A 19,856-nucleotide genomic window follows, 5' to 3' on the forward strand; every position below is an offset into this window, starting at 1 on the left:
CAAACTGTCCAACTGCAGTATCCCTCAGGGGGGTACAGTTCCAAGTAGTAGAAAGACAAGCCAGATCCTGAAGGTATGGGATCCATATACTTCCCCTAGCCTCTCTCCCTTTAGAAAACTCCACCAAGGACATGAGACTTAGAGTTGGCAGCTTTTGTTCCACAGCTGCCACTGCATAAATGTGCCATCTTGGGTAAATGCAATAAAAACACAACGCACTGCTGGCAAGTCAGATCCCACTCGTACTGACCGCTCCTTAGGTTTCTGAGGCGGTATCACTATGGAAGTAGATTGCCCAACCTTCCTTCCAGGAAGTGGCTGGTGGGTTTGAACCACCAGCCTTCTGGTTGGCAAATGCTTGGGTAATGCCTTGCCATTCTGGGCCTTAGGACCCTCTTGGCCCACTGGTGTGAATGCCAAGGTATCCCTGGGTGCCAGTAGCTCTGGCATCATAGGTGACTTGAAATGTGGCTTTGTTGTAAATGTGCTCCTGTTCCCTAAGAGTGGGCACTGGCCTACAGGGGGTGGGGATGGGGTAGGGGTGCTCCAGGACAACCCCACACCTGGTGCTCCCCTGGAGGGAAGGGCAGCTAGCAGAAGGCCATGATACCGCACTGCTAGGCTGTTCATGTGGGGCATCTACTGAGCAGCACTGTGCTCGGTACTGGAAACACAGAGACAAAGGAAGTCAGCCCTCCCTCACTGAGCTCACTCTAGAACAGGGTTCACAACTGGGGGTCTATAGACTCTAAAGGCTCAGGCTCCAGAGATCCCCTGAACATCTTAAGATTACATGTAAAACCATTCAAGACAATAGTTAGCTAGAGTTTTAGCGCCACAGATATTATAGGAAAGACTACAATGAATGAAGAGTTAAATTCTTATAGGGTTGAGTGATGGCAGGAAGAGGGAGAGAATCCTGTCACTCTTGGCCAAGTTCACACAGCCACTAAGAGGCAGCCTGGGAATTGAAATGGGGTCCCAGCTTTCAGTCAGGGACTCAACTCACCATAGTCTCTCTGCTGTCTCTTTGATTGTTTTACTTTTTCAATTGTAGTTTGGGTAAAACTTTACAGAACAAATTAGCTTTCCATTTAACAATTTATACAAGTCTCATGACATTGGTTGCAATTCTCTCATTGTATCAGTACTCTTCCCATTTCCTCCCTGGGACCTCCATTTCCATTTGCCCTTCTCTCCTGCCCCTTCTGCCTTCTGAGTTTTGCAATGCTGCCCTTTTGGTCTTGTATGGTTGACTGTGTTATTATTTACTTTATAGGTCTGTCTATTATTTGGCTGAAAGTTGATTCCTGGGAGTGGGTTCAGTTTCAGGCTTGGAGGGTGTCTAAGGGCTCCAAGAATTGACGGAATACCCACTGGAATGTTTCAACAAATGGATGCAGCACTGGAGGTATTCACTTGTTTATGCCAAGAAATCTGAAAGACAGCTACCTGGACAACTGACTGGAACAGAACCATATTCTTGCCCATCCTAAGGAGATGTGATGCAACAGAATGTGGAAATTATCAAACAATATCATTAATATCAAACACAAGTAAAATTTTGCTGCAGATAATTAAAAAATGGTTGCAGCAGTACATACAAAGGGAACTACCACAATTTCAAGCCAGATTCAGAATAGGGAGTGGAACAAAGGACATCATTGCTGATGTCAGAAAACTGTTTATCTGTTTTACTGACTATGCAAAGTATCAACTGCGTAGATCATAACTATTTATGGACAGATAACATGGTGAAGAAAGGGAATTCCAGAACACTTAATTGTGCTTACGAAGAACCTATACATAGACCAAGAAGCAGTTATTAGAACAGAACAAGGGGATACTGCATGATTTAAAATCAGGAAAGGTGTGTGCCAGAATTGTATCCTTTCACCATACTTTTCAGTCTGTATCCTGAGCAAATACTCTGAGAAGCTGGTCTAGATGAAGAAGAATGTGGCTTCGGGATTGGAGGAAGACTCATTAACAACCTGTGACATACAGATGACACAATCTTGCTTGCTAAAAGTGAAGATTTGAAGCACTTACTGATGAAGATCAAAGACTACAGCTTTCAGTATGGAATACACTTCAACATAAAGAAAACAAAAGTCCTAATTAGTGGACCAATAAGCAACATTATGATAAATGTAAAAAAGATGGAAATTGTCAAGGATTTCTTTTACTTAGATCCACAATCAATGACCATGGAAGCAACAGTCAAGAAATCAAATGACATATTGCATTGGGCAAATATGCTGCAAAAAAAACCAAAATGAAACTCACTGCTGTTGAGTCGGATCTGACTCATAGCGACCCATCCTTGGGTTTCCGAGGTGGTATCACTTCCAAGGAGTGGTTGGTGGGTTTGAACCACCAGCCTTCTGGTTAGCAGTCAAATGCCTTAGACCTCTTTAAAGTGTTAACAGCAAACATGTCACTTCTAAGACTTTTAAGACCCAAGCTATGGGTGAGTAGTCTCATAGACTCATGAGAGCTGGACAATGAATAAGAAAGATCACAGAAGAATTGATGCATTTGAATTATGGTGTTAGAGAAGAATATTGAATGTACCATGGCTAGAAGAACAAACAACTCTGTCTTTGAGGAAATACAGCCAGAATACTCCTTAGAGGTAAGAATGGTCAGATTTCATCTCTTATATTTTGGTCATGTTGTCAGAAAGGATCAGTCCCTAGAAAAGGATACAATGCTAGGTAAAGTAGAGGATCAGTGAAAAAAAGGAAGACCCTCAATGAGTTGGATCGACACAGTGGCTGTGATGATGGCATCAAGCATGGCAATGACTGTGAGGATGGCGCAGGACCAGACAGTGTTTTGTTCTGTTGTACGTAAGGTCACTAATGAGTTGAAATTGACTTGATGGCATCAACAACATAACAAAACAAAAGACCATAGTCTTGGGAATTCCACTAGTCTCTATCAGACCAATAAGTCTTGTTTTTTTATATTCTTTTCAATTTTTTTTTAACTTTTTTTTTATGTAATAATTTTATTGTGTTTTTGGTAAAAGTTTACACAGAAAATTAGGTTCACATTTAACAATTTCAATACACATTATTTAGTGGCATGTGTTATATTTTAACAATCTATCAACATTCTCTTTACTTCTACTCTGATTGTTCTGTTTCCATTAACCTAGCTTTCCTGCCCCCCCATCTTTGTTTTAGACCAAACATTGACCGTTTGGTCTCAAATAGATGATTGTGTGTGAATGTGATTTGGGTGAAAGTTTACAGAGCAAATTGGTTTTCCATTCAACAACCCATACACATTCTGTTTTGTGACATTTACTGCAATCTAACCAGAAAGCTGCTGGTTCAAATCCACCAGCCACTCCTTGGAAGGAAGATGGGGCAATATACTTCTGTAGTGATACTGCCTCAGAAACCCATGGAGGGGTCGCTATGAGTTGGGTCCAACTCGACAGCACATAACAACAACAACCACCACCACCACACTATAACACCATTCTTCCCACTTCATCCCTGCACTGATCCCTTTCCTTCATTCTTCCTTCTCATCCTTTTCCATCTTCCTAGCTCTATCCTTGGACAAATTGTTGTCCTCTTGATCTCATATACTTGATTGTTCTAATGAGTACACACTCTGCTGATATTATTGTTCACTTTATAAGTCTGTCTATCACTTGGCTAACAATTGTTCTACATTTTTTTTTCTCTGTCTTTGTCAGAGTAGTCAGTAGTGGTAGCTGAGCAGCATCTAGTTCTTCTGGTCTCAGAGTAGGAGAGGCTGTGGTTTGTGTGGTCTTTTAGTCTTTGGATTGTTTCCTTGTGTCTTTGATTTTCTTCACTCTTTCCTTCAGATGAGGAGAGACCAATAGATCTTAGATGGCCACTCACAAGCTTTTCAGATCCCAGTCACTACTCATCAAAGCAAGATGTAGAACATTGTATTTGTAGACTATGTTACACCAAATGACCTATATGTCCCCCTAGACTGTGGTCCTAAGTTCCCAAACCCAGTGACAGTCCCTCAAGTTTGGTTATGGCTAAGAGGTTTTCAGAACTTTGCCCCCTGTGTGCTCTACCACATGCTTATATTTGCAGCACATACAGACACATATGTAGAAATGCTACTTTAAATAGATGAGTAAAACAACTTTGGCTTGTTCAGCAAGATTGGATTCCAAATATTCACATCACAAAGGTGAGTAATGTAATAGTAGCTAATACCTGAAAAGTTTAAAAACATAGATTTAAGAGCATACAAAATTACATTCTTAGAAAGCAACTTAACAAAAGATGAGTAACACCTGTGCACTGAAAATTATGAAACAGTGTTGAAAGAAATTAAAGAAAAGCTATATAAATGGAAAGATACTCCTTGCTCATGGATTAGAAGACTCAATACTGTAAAAAGATCAATTTTCTCCAATTCAGTCTATAAAGTAATATAATCCCAATTACAATTCCAACAGTTTTTTTTTTTTTTTTTTTTGGTAGAAATTGATAATCTTATTCTGTAATATATATGGAAATATAAAGGATCTAGAACATTCAACGCAATATTGAAAAAGAAGAGAGTTGTTTAAGACTTACTATAAAGCTATGGTAATCATAACAGTGTGGTACTGGCATAGACAAAAAGATCAATTGAACAGAATAGAGAATTGAGAAACAGACCCATTTATAGATCCAATTGATATTTGACAAAGGTATCAAAGCAATACAATGAGAAAAGCAAAGTATTTTCAGCAAATGGTGCTGGAAAAACTGGATATACACATTGAATAAAAGGAAATCTTGCCCCCAAATAATTCTATTTATCTGATGTTCTAATCTATGGTGAAGAAAATCAGAACTGAAGGCAGGGGTCAGCAGTGAGGGTTACCAGGGAAGAACCTTAAGGAAACTTTCTGGATTAATGGTTCTATATCTTGATGGTGTGTTCAAAACATACCAAATATCAAATTCAAACATATCAAATATCAAATAGTTCATTTAAGATTTGTGCATTTCTTTATATATAAATATGACCTTAAAAAACATTAAAAAATATCAAACCTTTGTCAATAATATGGATGCTAAAGTATTTAGGGGTAGAGTGTACAGATATCTGCAACTTACTTGAAATGCATTTAAAAAAGATGGACTGACAGATGGACAGAAATGTGATAGAGCAATTTTAGGAAATGTTAATGGTAGAATCTAGGTGGTGGATATATGGATGTTCATGGTTCAATTCTTTCAACTTTACTTCGTGTATGACATGTTTCATAACAAAATATTGGGAGAGAAAGTGACTCATAATGTCATATCTCAAATGTAAGGTGATAAACTGAATCTCTACTACCAGTGCAGAAAAATCCTATTCTGTAAAAAGGCAGAGTCAAGCTGCTTACAGACAAAAGCCCCTTAATACCATTCAAGGTCTTAACAACTCACTCTAAATCATGGCTTTTACCATTTCAAGGTAACCATCCTGAAAATCCATGTAAATGGATGATCATTACAATCTACTCCATTCTTGAAGGGTGGCCTTGTCTGAGTGGAGATTATTCCAATTTGGCTGTGTATTTTTGAAAAGAGAAATCAGAAGACAACTTAATATCTAAGTGGTTATACATGTGAATAAGGCAGCTTCACTTCCCAACACACACTAATATTCTCCATTAATTATTTATTGGCAGAGACCCTCAGACATCTGAGAGCAGCAGGAGGGAGATAGGCCATTAGCAGAGCAAGGAGGTAGGATCAACCGCAGCATCCCCATCAGAGGGACACTTAATTAAGTCATTGTTCATCTTTCAGAATTGAATAAATATCTCCTCTTTTTCAGTAGAGTCATCTTTTAAAAGGCAAGATTGTGTGTGTGTATGGGGGGAGAAGTTGTGTATGTGTGCATGAGCAGAAAGAAAGTAACCTATTCATGTTAGGAACATAAATAAAACCAGTTAAACCCTTAAGCCCAAATTAAGTGACACAGTGAAGGTATACCTACTACATATTATGAATGTGAAATTACAAAGGTGGGTATATATGCACCTGATTTTGAAAAAATGCATCGTATATGGAATAAATGATATAATAAACCAAAAGCCAAACTCACTGCCATTAAGTCGATTCCATCTCATAGCAACCCCCTTTGGGTTTCTGAGGTGGTAAATCTTTACAGAAGTAGATTGCCCAGTCTTCATTCTGTGGAATGCCTGGTGGGTTTGAACCGCCAACCTGTTAGCAGTCAAACGCCTTAGGCATTACTCCATCAAAGCTCCTTAAATGGTATAAGAAGCTTAAATACAAGAATCACGAATCTGTCCGGTTCTATTTGTATTTTTGATGTTGCATGTTTCTCAGCTTTGATTGCTGAATGTGAATTTTTTAAGTTGTACCAGCAATGCACGTCTACCCTCACTGATCCTATGAGCAGGGGGTCTAGTCCAATCAAATTGCTGGAAGCACATTATGGGAAAAACATTAGTTAGTCCAGATGCATTTAATTTAATCTGTCAACCTCATTTAATTCCCTGAAATTCCAAAGAGAGCAGTTAACATATATTTAAATCGAAAGAAAAAGGACCAAAATGATGTAGTTGTTGTTAGGAGCTGTCAAGTCAGTTCTGCTTCATAGCACCACTTTGTACAACAGAACAAAACAGGAGTCTTATGCCCTCCTCAAAACTGTTGTTATGTTTGAGCCCACTGTTGTAGCCACTGTGTCAGTCCCTCTCATTGGGGGTCCTCTTTTTTGCTGACCCTCTCCAGGAACTGGTCCCTCCTGATAACATGTCCAAAGTACATGAAAGAAGTCTTAACTATCTTTGCTTCTAAGGAGAATTCTGGCTATATTTCTTCCAAGATAGACTTGCATGTTATATTGTTAACATAGTACATTCACTATTACTAGCCAAAACCATGATTCAAATGCATCAGTGCTTCTTTGGTCTTCCTTGTTTATTGTCTTGCTTTTGCATACATACAAGGTGATTTAAACTACCATGGTCAGGTGCACCTTAGCCCTCAAGGAGACATCTTTGCGACCAAAACACTACTAATAATAATCTTTGTGACAAAACTGCTAATACGGTTATTAGGTAGGAAGGAGTAATGGACAGAATTACCAAACTGAAAACCAAACCTGTTGCTGTTGAGTTGATTCCAAGTCCTAGTGACCCTATAGGACAGAGTAGAACTATCTCATGGGATTTCTTATGCTGTAATCTTTATGGGAACAGATTGCCAGGTCTTTTCTCACATGGCATCTTATGGATTTGAACCTGTGACTTTTCAGTTAGCAGCCAAGTACTTAACCATTGTACCACCAGGATAACTTATACAAGTAATAGAAGAACACAGTCTCATTGAAAAAAATGTAAATAATACAGAAGTATATCCTGTAAAAGACAGACATTCCCTGTTTACCATCATCAGATAGTTCTCCCTAGAGGTAAATATTTACTTTTATAGTAGGATTTTTTTTAAACTATAAATGATACTACAGTTTTGTATTTGAGAATTGGTACCATTTGATGAAGTAAACTTAAAATGTAGGGGAATATAATATTTACACTACTTGAGAGTACCCAGTTATTTGTGTTCATTCATTAACCATTGTCTATAATTATATTCTATTACATGGTAAAACATCACAGCTCTAAATATTGTCTTCATTCACATTTAAAATACATTAAAAAAAAAAAAATCAAACTCCCTAAAAGTTATACTATTTCAACAAAAACACTAATGTTCCAAAGACATAGTTAGAACCAGCAGGGAAATGATAGTATGACATTAGAATGGTTCAGTTTCAAATTTTAAAATATTATCCCTTTTTGTTTTCTAGATTAAAATTTGTGTCATTATTTTCCTTTCTAAAGATGAAAATTTATATATGTGTGTGTATATATATAAAACACACATATATAAAAAATGTATATACCCACATACATACATACACACACATAGACATATATATAAATACAAACAGACATTTCATTTTCTTTCAATGCAAAGTTATCATGCTTAACCAGGTACTTAACTAAATAAAGGAGGAGAAAGGCAAACTAATAGCACAGTTCACTTTCTTTTAAGGTTTGGTTGATGTTACTTATTTGATTTTGAAACAGTGAAGAAGTTGGAACTAGTGAGGGAAAATAAAAAATTTTGATAGTGGCTTGGGTTATAGTTTTAGCACATGTAGAGTCTTCAAGAATACGAGAAGCATTTACAATAAGGTGCGAGAAGATAAGTGAACATATTCCTTGTTGGTGAAAAATACTTTATCCTGGTATTTAAATTAGCTAGATGTAGGCTGCAGGGTAAATTGAGGTTCATTATGTGAACATTTGGTTAAAAACAATTAATAAAATAAAATATTAAAAAATCTACAGAACCAGAATACCACTGACTCCTGGATAATCATTTTAAATTTAATATCCTATTTTTAAAGTAATACTTAAAATAAAACTACATGTTTCCAATATTCAGCCATTTTTAGGAGAAATCCTTTCAAGTCACCAAAAACTCAATTTCTAAATATGTCTGTAATTCATGTTTTAGAAAAATAAATTACTCTGATTACAGAAAATCTAACAGAAATGACCCTTTCCCTTTCAGTATTTTGGGGCAGTAACAAAACAGAATTTTATGAATATTATAGAACAACACTTGCTTGTAAAACCTTATCATTTATTCCAACCGTTTATTGTAGTCTTCAGGCAAACCTAAAGAAAGATTCTTCCTTTGCTGTCAATTCTCTGAGACTGTTTGGTCTTAGTGTCCCAAGGAGACATTCTTACCTTTTCTTCTAGAACAGTATTTATTAGATCATTTCTACTGACCCAGTGGCTGAAATAAAATTCTCTCTCTCCTGTTTATTCCCCACTACAAATTTAGGACAATGGCGAGGTGATAGGAAAGGGATTTTAACTCTATACATTCTAAATGTTAGCCTCACGTGTATATATTTAATATCTTCATTTTCCACCAAAGAAAACATGTACGATGGAAGGCAAATACTGTTTGTCAATTCAAAATATATGTATTCTCTGTACATACCAGAAAAGACACAAACCATTTACTTGCATTTCCCTGAATACAAGAAATATTTACATTAAAGAAGGTGTGGGAAGACTGCATTCCCTCCACCAACAGAGCAGCAAAATACCAACCCCACCGTTCTCTGCAGAACAAACTAAACTAAACTTCAGAATGCTACTGACCTGATCATTGTTGCTTAATGACCTTCCTGTGCTATCTTCCGAGTACCCTGTGGCCAAAATGTGGGAGTAGGGGACTGGGGTGAGGGTGGGGTGTTGGGGTTGGGGAGATGTCCCTCCCAGGGTGCCACCTCCTCAGCACGAGGGGGCTCACCCTCACATCCCCTGGCTTACCAGCCTCCAGTAGCTGGAAGGAAGCTTCCTTCTTCACCCAACATCACTCTGGAGGCTTAGCCTCAGTAGCAGTTTTCATCTCTGGGTTGCATTATGGTGAAACCCAAGCCTTATCTCTTCAGGGAAGATGCAGAGGTTGGGGACGTGGAGGGGAGGGAAGGGAGGGAAGGCAACAGGGGCCCTCAGGGTCACCTCAGTGGTAATTCTTACTGACTCCAGATGGCAAGTGCTCAGCCCTCACTGGACCAACCAGCATCAGAAAAGAAGGCAAAGCAAGCAGGAAGCATTCACAAGGGGCCTGGCTGGAAGCACACACAGAGCAAGGCTCTAACCACAGAGGCCAAGTGCTCTTTATCACAGAGAAGCTTCCTCATGCAGAATTACAGCTCTCTGTGGATGTTTTCACCGAATGATTGGAAATGGATTTTGGTTAATAAAAGGAGGAAGAGGTGATATATATAAACAAGTTACACAGGGGGAGGTCACATATGAAAATGCTGTTTTCTTTTTTTTATGGAAATAAGCTCCATCTAATTTATAGGTAATTGAAAGAGACAGAAAGTTTGAGAATCAAGATCTACTAGTGCCACAGAAATAAAACTCTTCTGTCAAGATCCCACTTTTTCACAAAATTTGTCATTTTCCAGAATTAATTCTGCAACAAAAAGTTATCAATCATCCAGATACCTCTGAACACTTGTATTCCTAGAAGCAAACTATTTTCCTACCAGACAGATCAGCATCAGTGAACATGATAATGATGTCCTTGGATTATACTAACGCACATTATGGCTTGCTACAAAAGAAGGAAAGAAAAGTATATACACCAATATATTATGTAATTTCCATACCTTTTCTCTGTTACGTTTACATCAAGACCTTTTGATGAACTAAGTGGACCTACTTTTGTTTAGTAGTAAGAAATACAATTAATCATACACCGATGCTCAATGCAGCACTTCTTACAACAGCTAAAAGATGAAAACCACCAAAGTGTCCATCGAGAGATAAATAAATAAACAAAACATGGTACACACACACACCATGAGATCCTCAGCCTATATGACTATGAGACCAGAAGAACTAGATGGTGCCCGGCTACCACTGTCAACCACTCAGAGGGGGAGCTATGTAGGCAATCCTGGATAAAGTGGGAGAACAATGTGGAACAAAACTCAAAATCATTATAAAAGGGACCAAGTTTGCTTGTCTGATAGAACCTGATGGAACCACTGAGAGTATGGCCCCTAGTTGCCCTTCAGATCTGGAATTGAATGCATTCCTGTGGCTTCCAGCCAAATAAAAGACAGGCATATGAGTTGAACATTTACTTTAGGTAGATACACTCCTTGGAGAGAACAATCATGGGAGAACAGATGGGCTGTGTATGCACAGGGAAAGAGCTTGGAGGGCAGGAGTTCAGGGAGGGAAAGACACAGGGAAGAGGTAACTACGGGGAGGAAGTGGAGCTGTTGCTCCACTGTGGGAAATTGCAGTCAATGTCAGAAGACAAAGTATATGTGAGCTGTTGTATAGAAAGTGAATTTGGTCTGTAACTTTCACCCAAATTACAATAAAAATTTAAATTAAAAATGTGACACATACATAAATATTACTGAGCCTTAAAGAGAAAGAATGCATGCCACAAGATGTATTAATCCTGAAAACATTATGCTGAATGAAATAAGCCAAGTGCAAAAGGACAAAACTGTATGATCTCATTTATATGAAGTAAGCAAATATATGGAAACCAAATATGTTAGTGGTTACTAAAGGTAGGAGGGAGAGAAGGAAAAGGGGAGTTTTTTCTTAGGGGACACAGGTTATGTTAATGATTGTGGAATGATTTAGGAAAAGGACAGTGAGGATAGAGGCACAACTTGAAGAATACGATCAACACCATTGAATTGTACATGTGGAAATTATTGAGATGGCATATGTTTTATTATGTATATTTTTCCACACTAAAAAAATACAATTAATCATAAGATGCCATGCTATGCGCCTGCAAAACAATGGAATATTTAAATAAATAAAACATTCAGTGTTGGCCAGAGTATGGCAAAATTGGTACATTTTTCATTGCTAGTGGCCTTGGAAATGGCATGACATCTTCAAGGAGCAACAGGACAATACAAGACCCAGGGGAGGCTTCCACTCCTTCCCCCAGTTTTCTCTCCTAGGAATTAACCTGTAGGAATAATGTGACACAAAAAGATGCATTCTTGACCTATGATACTGTGCAGTGTTACCTATAGTAGTAGGCAGGATGCCACCCAAGTAACTGGCCAACTAGGGGACTGAGGAGTGGCTTACAGTAAAGTGAGCACCCATTGACATGCACTGTACTGGGTGTTTGATTTCTGTTGTCTGATTTAGTGCTCACAGCAACACTGTGAAGCAGGTCATCACTGCCATTTTATAGACGAAGATATTGGCTTACAAGGTTATGAGCTAGTAAGTAGCACAGAAAGTAGCAGAAAGTGTTGGGAAGGTCAACAGACGAAAACTGGCCTGGTAAAGAAAATACAAGAGTCTGTGATTGGCTACTAATCCAAAGGTTGACAATTTGAACTCACCCAGCAATGCCATGGAAGAAAAGCCTGGGACTAGTTCCATATCCATAAATATTATAGCAAAGAAAACCTCATGGAGCTCAGGATGTAACACATGGGGTTGCCATGAGTTGGAATATCTCAATGGCATTAGGTTTTTTTGTTTGTTTGTTTAAGTAGCAGAGGCAAGATTGGAATCAAGTCTTTGTAACCACAGAACCCAAAGAATTTCCACTACTCAGCTTTCCAATTTACTACCTTTTGGTACTTCAAACCTGTTGCTACCCTTGAGTGACACAAATTATTTGTGCTCAGCTACTAACCAGAAGAAGGTTATAGGCATTGAAAACCCTATGGCATACAGCTCTTCTCTGACACACACGGAGTCACCACAAGTTGAAATCGACTTGATGGCAACAAGTTTTTGTGTGTTTTTTTTTGGGTAGTAAAAAATAAGGGACTGTTAGGCAACCATTAAAACTGATAATAATGAAAACTGAAGAGAAGCATGGAAAATGCTTATCATGTAACATTAAGTTAAAAGGGTAGAATATGGGAATATACAGAACACTAAATGACACCAGATGAAAATATGCAAAATGAAAGAATTTATTCCAGGTTGATAGGTGATGTGTGACTAAAATTTTTTCATAACAAGGCTAAATGTTCTTTTAAATGAAAAAGAATGCTTTGACAAAAGGAAGGTTTCTAATGACTACGTAGAGTCTATTATTTTTATTTGCAAAAATTGAGCCTACCCCTTCTCCTTCTCTCTGTTTAGAAAGATCTGAAGGACACACATTTAAAATAAAAGTAGTTGGTAGTTGCCTTTGGCAGGTGAAATGACTGGAGGTTTTTTTTTTTTTTTTTTTCTATCTGTGTTTTATTATTTTTTCCCCCACTGACCTTGCATTGCATTGCATTGCTTTTGAAATTAAGAAAAAAATAGAAAAATTTATCCATCAAAAAGATGTCTGCTTTCAACTAGGTTTAATGAAGTAGTTCTTAGACGATATTATCTAAACTGAAGCAACTTCTAATCCTGTACACATTACTTGCTCTAGGAGAAGGGCAGAGAGCAAGGAACTCTGCTCAGATAATAATTGGCAAAGGTGTTCCCGATTTAAAAAAACAAAAAGAAATTAATTTAAAAAAATTTTTTTAAATGTAAAATGGTCTGTAATATTCATTATGCATGTAATCTGAGCCATAATATCCTGTGGACTGCCAAAAGAATGAACAAATAAGTCTCAGAAGAAATATAACCAGAATGCTCTTTAGAAGGGAGAACGGAGAGATCTTGGCTCCCTCACTTTGGACCCTTCATCAGGAAAGACCATCACCAGAAAAGGATATCATGGTTGGTAAATTAAAGCGTCAGTGAAAATGAGAGAAACCCTCAATGAGATGGACTGCGCAATAGTTGCAACAATAGACTCAAACATTCCAATGATCATGAAGATGACACGGATCTGGGCAATGTTTCACTCTGCTCTACATAAGGCCAACATCAGAGCTGACTTAACAGCAACAATCAGGGCCAGGGGTTGGGTACTACCAGCTGCTATAGAAGGTATGATGCATGCATCTGTCTTCCTCCAACACCCCTGTAAGGCAGGTGTGTGGTTAGTGATAAGGAAGCTGTCTGCTCCACCTGGCTCCCAGCAGCAGAGCTGAGATTTGAACCCCCAGCATTTCATGGGTTCTTTGCTATCAATCAAACAGGGATTCTTATCAGGAAACTATTATTTATAAAAACGGAGTCCCTGCGTGACACATGGTTAAGTGTTTGGCTACCAACTGTAAAGTTATTGGTTTGAACCCATCCAGAGTTACCTTGTAAGACAGGCCTGTCATTTTGCTTCTGAAAGACCACAGCCTTGAAAGTTCTATGCAGCAGTTCTACTCTGCTCACATGAGGTCTCCGTGAGGAGCAACCGACTTGATGGCAACTGAAAACAATAAGTCATAGCAAGGACATGGGAGCTCAGAGGTGAGCTGATCTTCTCTCTTTGCACAGGAAAACCAGAGAGGAAACTGACCAATTTCCCTGTTAATTTTCTGAAACAAAAAAGAGAAACACAGACATACAGAGCTACAAAGATTAATTCCTTTCCTGCTTTGCCTGATTACCTCTTGCAAAAATACATTTATTTTAATCACTCATTCCACAAATACTAAGTACCTATTATGTACCAAGCTAGGTCCTAGGATACAGCTTGATGGAAAAAAAAGCAGAAACAGCTAGAGTGTGATGCTGTATTTGTCTCAGATTTTAATTCTGAACATCTGCACTATAACCATGTCCTTTATCCAACAGAGGATGTTTGAGAGTATTGGGATATTCAACAGACAAAAACTGGCCTGGTGAAGAAAGAAGAACCATCCTTCTGGGAAAACAAAAATCACAGAAATAAGACAGAACTTTCATATAATACTCACCAACACAGCTTCTTTATAAAACTGTACCATCCAAAGATATTTTAAAAATTAATCATATTCCTAATCTCTGAGAAAATGACTGTGGTTATAAATACCAAAGGTTAGGACACCCTCTGACACAGAAAACCTGCTTCCAGGGGGCTAATCCTCAGGGAATAATTTAAAACATTTAAATAATTTCAAACATTTAAAAACCATTATGCAAAATAATTGTACTCGTCCGTCAGTTTGTCATATTGTGTGGCTGTGTGTTGCTGTGAGACTAGAGGCTATGCCATCAGTATTTCAAATACCAGCAGGATCACCCATGGTGGACAGGTTTCAGTGGAGCTTCCAGACTAAGACAGACTTGGAAGAAGGAAGGGGCCATCCACCTCTCAAAGAATTGGCCACTGAAAACCTTATGAATAGCAGGGAAACACTGTCTAATATAATACTGTAAAACTTTATGAATAGCCCTGAAACACTGTCTGATATAGTGCCAGAAGATGAGCCTCTCAGGTCAGAAGGCACTTAAAATATAACTGAGGAAGAGCTGCCTCCTCAGAGTAGAGCTGACCTTAATGACGTGGAGGGAGTAAGGCTTTTGGGACCTCCGAATGCTGATGTGACATGACTCAAAATGGGAAGAAACAGCTGTAAACATCCATTAATAATCAGTACATGAAATGTCTGAAGTATGAATCTAGGAAAATTGGAAGTTATCAAAAATGAAATGGAACACGTAAAGATTGATATCCTAGGCATTACTGAGCTGAAATGAACTGGTTTTGGCCATTTTGAATCAGACAACCATATGATCTACTACGCCAGGAATGACAAATTGAACAGGAATGGCATGGCACTCATTGTCACAAAGAATGTTTCAAGATCTATCCTGAAGTACAATGCTGTCAGTGATAGGATAATACCTATATACCTACAAGGAAGATCAGTTATTGTTATTCAAATTTACACACTGACCACCAAAGCCAACTTCTACAGTCTGAAATTGACCAAACATACAATCGAGATTTGTGGATTATCACTGGTGATTGGAATGCAAAAGTTTGAAACAAAGAAGGATCATCAGTAGTTGGAAAGTATGGCCTTGGTGATAGAAATAACCCTGGAGATCACATAATACCTTTTTTCCACAACATAAAAGGCAGCTATACCGATGGACTACTACCAGATGGAGTACACAGGAATCAGATCAACTACATCTGTGGCAAGAGGCAATAGAGAAGCTCAATATCTTCAGCCAAAACAAGGCCAGGAGCTGACTGTGGAACAGACCATCAACTGCTCAAGAAGACAAAGTCAATTATTATAATGAAATGTGCAAAGACCTGGAGTTAGAAAAACCAAGAGGGAAGAACACACTATGCATTTCTCAAGCTGAAAGAACTGAAGAAAAAATTCAAGCCTCGCATTGCAATATTGAAAGATTCTATGGGCAAAATGCTGAATGATGCAGGAAACATCAAAAGAAGATAGGAAGAATACAGAGAGTCACTTTACCAAAAAGAAATGGTCAATGTTCATCCATTTCAGGAGATGGCATATGATCAAGAACCAGTGGTACTGAAATGAAGAAGTTGAAGCTGCGCTGAAGGAATTGGCAAAGAATGTGGCTCCAGGAATTGATGGAATATCCACTGAGATGTTTCAACAAACGGATGCCCCACTGGAGGCACTCACTTATCTATGCCAAGAGATTTGGAAGACAGCTACCTGGCCAACTGACTGGAAGAGATCCATATTTGTACTCATCTCAAAGAAAGGTGATCCCACAGAATGTGGCAATTATCAAACAATATTATTAATATCACACACAAGTAAAATCTTACTGGAGATAATTAAAAAATGGTTGCAGCAGCATATTGACAGAGAACTTCCAGAACTGCAAGCTGGATTCTAAAGAGGACACAGAATGGGGGATATCATTGCTGATGTCAGATGGATCTTGGCTAAAAGCAAAGAATACCAGAAAGACGTTTACTTGTGTTTTATTGACTATGCAAAAGCATTTGATTGTGTGGATCATAACAAATTGTGGATAACATTGAGAACAATGGGAATTCCAGAACATTTGATTGTGCTCATCAGGAACCTGTACTTAGACCAGGAGGCTGTCATTCAAACAGAACAAGGAAATACTGCATGGATGAAAATCAGGAAGGGAGTGGGTCAGGGTTGTATCCTTTCAGCATACTTATTTAGTCTGTATGCTGAGCAAATAATCCGAGAAGCTGGACTATATGAAGAAGAATGTGGCATCAGGATTGAAGGAAGACTCATTAACAACCTGACATATGCAAATGACACAGCTTTGCTCCCTGAAAGTGAGGATGACTTGAAACACTTACTGATGAAGATTAAAGACTACTGTCTGCAGTATGGATTACACCTCGTATAAAGAAATGAAAATCCTCACAAGTGGACCAATAAGCAGCATCAAAATAAATAGAGAAAAGATTGAAGTTGTTAAAGATTTCATATTACTTTATTCCACAATCAACACCAATGGAAGCATCAGTCAAGACATCAGATGATGTATTGCATTGGGCAAATCTGCTCTAAAAGACCTCTTTCAAGTGATGAAGAGCAAAGATGCCTCCTTGAAAACTAAGGTGCACCTAACCCAAGCCATGGTATTTTCAATCACCTCATGTGAGAGCTGGACAATAAATAAGGAAGACCGAAGAAGAGTTGATGCTTTTGAGTTGTGGTGCTGGTGAAGAATACTTAAAGTACCATAGACTGCCAAAAGAACTAACAAATCTGTCCTGGAAGAAGTGCAGCTGTAATGCTCATTGGAAGCGAGAATGGCTAGACTTAGTCTCACCTACTTTGGTCATGTTGTCAGAAGGGACTATTCCTTGGAGAAAGATATCATGCTTGGTAAAGTGGAGGGTCAGTGAAGAAGGGGAAGACCCTCAATGAGATGGACTGGCACGGTGGCTGCAATGATGGGCTCAGGTATAACAAGGATTGTGAGGCTGGCACAGAACTGGGCAGTGTTACATTTTGTTGTACACAGGGTAGCTATGAGTCTGAACTAACTCAATGGCACCGAACAACAACAACAACATGCAAAAACACAGTGTGCATTCCAGTGCTGACTGCAGTATTATTTAATATAGAAAAGAATAGAGTTTATAACAATTATCAAATACATGAAGATGCATGTAACGCTGGCACACAGAGCAACACTGCAGCTATGTACACAGGAAAATTGGTAATGAGACCCAAAATGACGGCATAGGTTTCCTTATGTGGTAGAATTAGAGGTGACTTTCCCCTTTTTAAGGAGCTCTGGTGGTGTAGTGCATAAGGAATTTAGCCTGCTAACTAGAAGGTCAGCAGTTCAAATCCACCAGCTCCTCTGCAGAAGGATGGGGCAATCTACTTCTGTAAAAATTCACAGCATTGGAAACCCAATGGAGGTGGCTATGAGTTGGGGTTGATTTGATGGGAGTGAGGCCTTTTTTTGTTGTTGTTGTTGTTCTTTTTTTTTCTTTTTTATATTTTCCAATTATTTGCGAATTCTACATATAAAAAAAAGTTTTAAAAATATATTTTTTAGGTTAACAATGTAAATTTTCTAATTGAATCTAACTCCCTCTTACCAAAAACATAACAGAGAAAAAAACATCTCAAACTGGAGGGAGCATTTAGAATGAGACACTCAGATTTTTCCAGTGGCATCCTTCACTGTGGTACAAGCACGTGTTGGTTGTACAAAGGCATGGAGTGACAGAAACAGATTGTACTTAAAATTAGACGACTTGGGTTCAAATTTTTGCTGTGCTGCAAGTCTTTGGTGAACATTTAAAATATCTGAATCTTAAAAAACCAGTTGCTGTTGAGTTGATTCCAGCAAATGGCAACCTTGTGTGCCAAAGTGGAACTGTGTTCCAGATGGTTTTTAGTAGCAGATTTTTTGGAAGCAGATCACTGGGCCTTTGTTCCAAGGTGCCACTGGGAGGACTCAAACCACCAACCTTTGTGTTACTAGTCATACATATAAACTGTTTATACAACTCAGGGACTCCAATCGGAATCTAATTATCTTGTAAAAGAAAATGGCAAATATAAAAAAGATAGTATACACGGAGTTCCAGTAAGATGGCAGAATAGGCAGAAAAACTGCACAGACCCTCTTCAACAAAGAAAAGGAGAACCAATTAACACAGACACAAAAGATAACCCTGGACCCCTGAGCCTTGAAGGGAAGGATATAGAAGTGGACTAAACTCCAACTAGCAGAAGAATTTGCATGAATATACCAAAAAAAGAGACATACGGAGCTGTGGTCTGGTAGCGATCTTGAGCGATCCTGACAGCACAGGTAGTTGGAGAGTGCCGAGTGGTGGTAGGACCTAAGAATTAACCTAAAAATCAGCCCTGCTAGCCAGGGACTGCACAGAGGACTGCTTTGGTGGCTGGGGAATAAAAGGCAAAGCAGCAGCGAAGAGGAAGACAGACTGAGCTGTGGAGTGTTGCATGTCCGGAGGGTGCAGCCATTTTGAATGTTTACAAGTGGCTTGATCATTTTGGATATTTAAAGCAACAGCATTCTCCCAGATTCCAGGGGCTTAAGAACAGGTTCCACTTGCCAATAACCCCAAGGACATCCCGGACCTGGACGGCTGGAAAGGTACAACATTCCCCTTATTACTCTTATACCCCACACTCGCTTAGTGAATGGTGGTGTGGCCATCCCCCACTCCCACCCACCTTCTGGGCCTGGAGGAACTCCATCCCAGTCTGTGTGCTCAGACAGAGCTTGGGTGCCCTGCTCTGCCCTCCCCTGATTTTTTTCTCTTTCTTTATTCTGTTTCTTAGTTTGCTTGCTTTTGTATGTTTTAAAACTACTATTATTATTACTACTTTTGCCCTTTTTACTATTATTCTTTATTTTTCCTCTCCCAGGTCCTACTTTTCAGCTTTATTTTCTTTTCCCTGTTTGTGGTTGCATTTTTTTTTTTCTTTTTATATCATCATTAACCCCATTCCTTGTCTTTCTTTTTACATTTTTCCCATGTTTTTCTTCATTATTCACCTTCTTTACCTTTTTTCTCTTATTGCCCTATCCCCAGATATTGCAGGTTTTCTTTTCTTCTTCTTTTTTCCTTTTTTTGGTTACTGTTCCTGTGTGATTGCATGGTGTATTTTTTTTGTCTACGTGCTTTTACTTTTTTGATGGTTATTCAGCTGTAATTTTTGTCTAACCAAGTGGGAGACAGCAACAGTCCCCATAAGACACAACTACACCCACACCTCCTGCGACTTCACTTACTGAGTGAGAGCCATCAACTCTTCCTCCACCAACAGGTCAATGATAAAAAACTACCAAGAAGAGCCTGAATCACCCTTGGCTGCTCTTCACAAACAGTTAACAGAGATCTAAATACAACAACTCCATAATGTCTCAGAGAGAACAGATCATCACAGTCCACACAAAGAAGCAGGATAAAGTGGTAGAAACAAGG

The 19,856-nt window shown here is 38.7% G+C and overlaps 1 protein-coding gene across 1 annotated transcript in view; it reads right to left on the minus strand.

Annotated features, from left to right (window-relative positions):
- LRRK1 (leucine rich repeat kinase 1) overlaps positions 1-19,856 on the minus strand; it is a 359,564-nt gene that overhangs the window by 252,105 nt on the left and 87,603 nt on the right. The window lies entirely within an intron of this gene.

This window comes from Orycteropus afer, unplaced genomic scaffold, assembly GCF_000298275.1.
Source record: "Orycteropus afer afer isolate SDZICR_OR568_19922 unplaced genomic scaffold, OryAfe1.0 scaffold00019, whole genome shotgun sequence".
Lineage (NCBI taxonomy): Eukaryota > Metazoa > Chordata > Mammalia > Tubulidentata > Orycteropodidae > Orycteropus > Orycteropus afer.